This window comes from Amblyraja radiata, unplaced genomic scaffold, assembly GCF_010909765.2.
Source record: "Amblyraja radiata isolate CabotCenter1 unplaced genomic scaffold, sAmbRad1.1.pri S47, whole genome shotgun sequence".
NCBI lineage: Eukaryota > Metazoa > Chordata > Chondrichthyes > Rajiformes > Rajidae > Amblyraja > Amblyraja radiata.
This window is the reverse complement of record NW_022630153.1, coordinates 24791-31567: the sequence shown is the minus strand read 5'-3', so window position 1 is coordinate 31567 and position 6777 is coordinate 24791.

The window sequence follows — 6777 nt, the reverse complement described above, 5'->3', positions numbered from 1 at the left end:
CAGCCCATTGGATTTAGCAGGAGTGGGCTATCTTGCTCACTATAGGATCTTTGATTATAATGGTTCAGTGGCTGTGCTTCCCTTGGAGAGGCTGCCTTGCTTGTATGGTTCTCACACCCATATTAATGAAGTGTTTTGAGCGGCTGGTCATGCAGTACATCAAAAACTGTCTCCCTGCCAACCTGGACCCACTGCAGTTTGCTATTGCCCCTGTCCCACTTAGGAAACCTGAACTGAAACCTCTGGAGATTTTGCACCCCACCCAAGGTTTCCGTGCGGTTCCCGGAGGTTTTTGTCAGTCTCCCTACCTGCTTCCAATACCTGCAACCACCTGCAACCTCCGGGAACCGCACGGAAACCATGGGTGGGGCGCAAAGTCTCCAGAGGTTTCCGTTCAGGTTTCCTTAATGGGACAGGGGCATTTCAGAGCCAACCGGTCCACAGAGGATGTAGTCTCTACAACACTCAACCTCGCACTATCACATGTCGACCGGAAGAATACCTATGCCAGGATCCTTTTCATAGACTTCAGCTCAGCTTTTAATACAATCATCCCACAGCAGCTGGTGGAGAAGCTGAAGCTGTTGAAGGTGGACACTGGCACTTGCAACTGGGTCCTTAATTTTCTGACACAGCCGCAGCAGACAGTCAGGGTGGGCAGTCGGACATCAAGAACCATCGCATTGAGCACAGGCTCACCCCAAGGCTGTGTCCTAAGCCCCCTGCTGTTCAGTCTGCTTATTCATGACTGTACTGCTAGACACAGCAATAATTATATCAACAAGTTCGCTGATGACACAACAGTGGTGGGTCTCATCAGTGACAACAATGAGTCGGCGTACAGGATGGAGGTGCTTACAGAGTGGTGCAGATCTCACAATCTCACCCTCAATGTGGAAAAGACAAAGGAGATGGTAATTGATTTCAGGAGGGCTGGAAAACACCATCACACTCCGCTGCATATTGATGGAGCTGCTGTGGAGAGGGTCAGCAGTGTGAAGTTCTTGGGACTCCACCTGGCGGATGACCTGACCTCTATGACCAACACCACAGCAGTGATCAAAAGAGCTCAGCAGCGGCTCCACCCTCTCCGGAGACTAAGAAAAGCAGGTCTCCCTACTGTTCATCTAAGGACCTTCTACAGGGGCACCATCGAGAGTATACTGACCTACGGCATCACTTCCTGGTTTGGGAGCTGCAAGGCTTATGAACAAAAACAACTTAACAGAATAGTGAAGACAGCCAGTAGGATCATTGGTGCCCCACTCCCTTTCCTGTTTGAGATCTATTAGAAGCGGAGCATCCACAGAGCCATCTGCATTATTAAGGACCCTTATCATCCATGACACCACATCTTCTCCATTCTGCCACCTGGGAAGAGGTACAGGAGCATCAGCTGCAAAACCAGCAGGATGCTCCACAGCTTCTTCCCACAGGCAATAAGACTGGTTAACGGACTGTGTCCCCTCCCCATACATCATACACCAACACATCTAACCTTGCCCATACTTTGACAGCTAGGCACCTGTCAAAGCAAAGCCACTGTTCCGTCTGAATATCTGTTTTTATTTCAATTTTTGGCCTATTTTAGATATGTTAATTTTAATTTTAAAGCTATATGTATTTATTCTGTTTTTATTAACTGTACTGACGGGAACTGATTGAGAAACAAGTTTTTGTTTCTTCTGTGTATGTAAGGACTCAGTTAAAATGACATTGAAGTAAATACTGAATACTGAATACTGTATTTGTGAGACGCAGGCAGGCAGGCCTCACCTCACATGGTTCACTCTTGTTTGAAACCCTTCAATTTGTGCTCGCCCCATGCGATTCTCATTCTCCAATTTGAGGTCAAAACGTAACAGCCCGCCCTCGTCTCTCTCTCCCTCCCATTGACAAACGCAATATATTTCAAGGGAGCTAGAATACAAAAACAGGGATGTAATGCTGAGACTCTATAAGGCGCTGGTCAGGCCACATTCGGAACATTGTGAGCAGTTTTGGGCACCATATCTGAGGAAGGATGTGCTGGATCTGCAGAGGGTCCAGAGGAGGTTTATAAGAACGATGCCAGGAATAAGTTGGTTAACATATAATGAGTGATGGCCCTGGAGCTAGATAGTGTGAAATTTTTATGGACATCTTCAACCCCTCATTACTAAGGTTCACGGTTCCCACCTGCTTTACAACATTAAAGAACTTTGAACATTCCATGAATTGGTATGGTTTAGTTTAGAGATAAAGCATGGAAACAGGCCTGTTGGCCCATCGAGTCCATGTTGTGTAGCAATCATCCGTACACGAGTCTATCCTACATGAGTGTGTCCATGAATACTTCTACATGTGTGCAGTCGAGAGCATGTAGATTGGTTGCATCTCGGGCTGGTTCAGCTTCTCAAACTCCTAGAAACAAAGATTACAAGGAATGGTGGACACTGCCCAGTCCATCACACGTACTGACCCTTCCACAATTGAAGGGATCTACAGGAGGCACTGCCTCAAAGGCATCATCAAGGACCCCCACCACCTTGGCCCCGTTGCACATTTACTCGTACCATCAGCAAGAAGGTACAGGAGTCTGAAAGCCTCGACGTCTAGTTTCAAGAACAGTTTCTTCCCAACAACCATCAGGCTCATGAACATTACAAAACAAACTAAACTATGAAGTGTCTTTGTTGCAGATTTTGGGCTTTTTGCACTAATATTGATTGGGGTTTACAATTTGTTGGTGTTGATGACGTTCTATACGAGTACTGTGTTTACTGTTGTTGTGCTGTTGGTACACATGACAATTGTGTGGCTGAGTTCAGGTACGTGTCAGTCAGTGCTATATGGATGTTTGCGGACACGTGCGGGAGTTGGAGGGGAGAGGGTGGGTGTCGGTGCTGGTGGCATCGGGAGGAGATGCTGTTCTACGATTGGTCTTGGCTGGATAGGTGGGAGGGCGATTTAGTGGTGGTGATCATGAATGAGTTTGAATTGGCATTGTCACAGTCGGCTCTAAATTGGAGAACGGCGATATTACAAGACACAGTGATGCGGCAAAAGTGGATGAAATCTGGCACTTGGGGTGAATGCAGGAAAAAAGATTGTGCAACTATAGACACAGAAAATGCTGGGGTAACTCAGCGGGATAGTCAGCATCTCTGGAGAGAAGGAATGGGTGACGTTTCGGTTCAAGACCCTTCCTACTGCAATTATTCTTTCTCTTTCCATAGACTTCATTAAATATAATTTGGGTTATTTTACAGATGAATGCAAGCAACAGGATATCTGAACAGAGGATGAAACCGGAACATGGATTTCTTCCCCCCCCCCATTCCTTTGATAAGCTTTCAGAATTCCAATCAGTACCTGAAGAATTACTGCAGTTGTGTGACATTTTACGTTAACGCTGATATCTACGGATATGAACAGCAGTTCATTTACAATGTACTTTCTGGTCATATCGCCGGCCGACATTACCCTGCTTCAGTGCCGGACTGGCGAGGAGAGGGGTGTCAATTCGCCTGTCGATCCACAAGTCCAAGGGGCTTGCCTGGATTGGGGCAATGCCCATAAGATCTAGGGCGCAGACAGGACTTTGCAAAAAGTGCCAAAACCTGGCACCTCTTACGTGCGTCGAGCTCAGTAGACTATTTCTGTACACTTTGCTAATGGGGAATTGTGCTTGTATATGGACTGTATGTAAGAAAAACACTGTTTATTTGCACACGTGACAATGAAACCACCATTGAGGGTGGGCCCACAAGTTACAATTCTGAATTGGGGCAAGGCTGACTTTCATGGTATTAGATGGGTTGTTTGCTGGCAAAGGAACGTCTGGTAAATGGGATGTTTTTAAAAGTGTGGTGACAAGAGTTCAGGGCATGCATGTTCTTCTTCGAGTGAAGGGCAAAGCAGATGGGAGTTACTTGGATGACGAGAGAAATTGAAGCTCTTGTCAGGATAAAGGAGGAATCGGACAGGTGTTGGAAGCTGGGACCTTAAGGCGTATGAAGGAGGATAAATCTTGGCCAGAACAGATATTATATCCAAGGACCTTGTGAGAAGCTCGAGGAATTTCAAACTCCCTGGCTGAGGTATACGAGTGATCATTAGTGAAGTTGCGGAAGAATGGAGGGTGGCTAATGTTGCGGTTCTATTGAAGAAGGGTTGCAAAGAAAGGCCTGAGAACTACAAACCAGTGAGGGATCCAGAAGGGAGTGTTAGAGGAGCCTCAGCCTTTGGGCTTGTCTACCAGGCCTGACAATCTTGCTCCCTGTGCAGACAATTGTGGCGGCTGTAGGAAGGATGAGCAATGGCGCTGTGGATCAGGCAGCCCTTCAAGAGGGACTACATTAAAAAGCAGATCCTCAGAATCATAATCTCTGGCTTACTACCTGAGCCACAAACAAGCAAATTGCTTCAACGTGTGGCTCAAAGATTGGTCTGAGAGAAGTTGCTTCAAATTGGTGGGACACTGTGGTATAAGGGAAACAGGGTACTGTTCCAATAGGACCACCTGCTGGGACCAGGGTCCTGGCAAATCACATCATTAGGGCTGGATGTAGATAGAGCTTTCAACTAAATAGTTGGGGGGGGGTCAACAAATTGGAAATGTATTCATGAAGTTAAAGGGAAGGAGAACCCAGGAGAGGTTATTCATGTCCAGAAGAAGTAATGGGGGCGAAAGATTAACCATATAACAATTACAGCACGGAAACAGGCCATCTCGGCCCTTCTAGTCGTTGCCGAACACTTATTCTCTCCTAGTCCCACCTACCTGCACTCAGACCATAACCCTCCATTCATTTCCCGTCCATATAACTATCCAATTTATTTTTAAATGATAAAATCGAACCTGCCTCTTAAAAAATCGATAAGAATCTAATGTCAGGCAAAATGGAAACCAATTTAAAAGTGATAGCAAATACAGTAAATCCTTGTTTTAACTGACCTCTTATAACAGATTTCAATGATAGCGGACAGACTTGCCGACCCAACACCGGCTCACAAGTTGCGCTTCTTCACTGTCCGTATGAACTGATGACAGTAGCTGTTGTTGTGACTCTCATTGTAGCCCCTGGTCATCAGCGCTTTCTTCAGGTTCCCTCCACCCTCCACCTGGCCCACCATTACCTCCTCCTCCTCCCCCGGACACTCTACATTGGAAGCGGCAGCAGGTGAGAGGGGAGGGGACCCCAGGGTGACATTGCGTGCCGTATCGTTGGCTGCAGCTTGAGGAAAGCTCAGTTCCCAGGGGCTACAACATGAGCAGCAACAACAGCCGTCTCCCCGGACCGTGCGGTGGGTGAAGGGCTCGTGGTGCAGAGCAGTGGCATTGCCGCCCAGTTTTAATGTGAAACGACAAAGTGCTGGAGTAACTCAGTAGACCGAATCAGTCTGAAGAATGGTCCCGGCCCGAATCGTCACCCATTCCTTCTCTCCAGAGATGCTGCCTGTCCTGCTGAGTTACTCCAACTTTTTGTGTCTATCTTTGGTTTAACTCAGTATCTGCAGTTCCTTCTTGCGCACACGTCCCAAATTATCATGTTCAAAAGGGAACTGCAGATGCTGGAATATCGAAGGTACACAAAATTGCTGGGGAAACTCAGCGGGTGCAGCAGCATCTATGGAGCGAAGGAAATAGGCGACGTTTCGGGCCGAAACCCTTCTTCAGACTGATGGGGGGTGGGGGGAGGAAAGAAAGAAGGAAAAGGGGGTAAAGGGGAGGAGGAGGAGGAGCCCGAGGGCGGGCGGATGGGAGGGTGGGAGGAGACAGCTAGAGGGTTAAGGAAGGGGAGGAGACAGCAAGGGCTAGCCAAATTGGGAGAATTCAATGTTAATGCCATAAGGACGCAAGGTCCCCAGACGGAATATGAGGTGCTGTTCCTCCAATTTCCGCTGTTGCTCACTCTGGCAATGGAGGAGACCCAGGACAGAGAGGTCGGATTGGGAATGGGAGGGGGAGTTGAAGTGCTGAGCCACCGGGAGGTCAGGTAGGTTATTGCGGACTGAGCGGAGGTGTTCGGCGAAACGATCGCCCAACCTACGCTTGGTGTCAGGTAGGTTATTGCGGACTGAGCGGAGGTGTAACCTACCTGACCTCCCGGTGGCTCAGCACTTCAACTCCCCCTCCCATTCCCAATCCGACCTCTCTGTCCTGGGTCTCCTCCATTGCCAGAGTGAGCAACAGCGGAAATTGGAGGAACAGCACCTCATATTCCGTCTGGGGACCTTGCGTCCTTATGGCATTAACATTGAATTCTCCCAATTTGGCTAGCCCTTGCTGTCTCCTCCGCTTCCTTAACCCTCTAGCTGTCTCCTCCCACCCTCCCATTCGCCCGCCCTCGGGCTCCTCCTCCTCCTCCCCTTTTCCTTCTTTCTTTCCTCCCCCCACCCCCCATCAGTCTGAAGAAGGGTTTCGGCCCGAAACGTCGCCTATTTCCTTCGCTCCATAGATGCTGCTGCACCCGCTGAGTTTCCCCAGCAATTTTGTGTACCTCCCAAATTATCATGTTCTCCAGAGATGCTGCCTGAGTTACTCCAGCACTTTGTGTCCTTTTGTGTATTGATCACCACCTGCAGTTCTTTGTTTCAACTACGTACAATGATAATACCATACTCGGCTATAACGGACAATTGGCAATAAGACACAATTCCCCCACCAATTGTCTATTACTATACAAGTAAAAACATTGTAATTGAATGCACACAGTGTACGCAACAAAGTGGGTGAGCTCATAGTTAGAAATTGGTTGGTACGACGTAGGTGATGTCCCAAGAACTTCACAC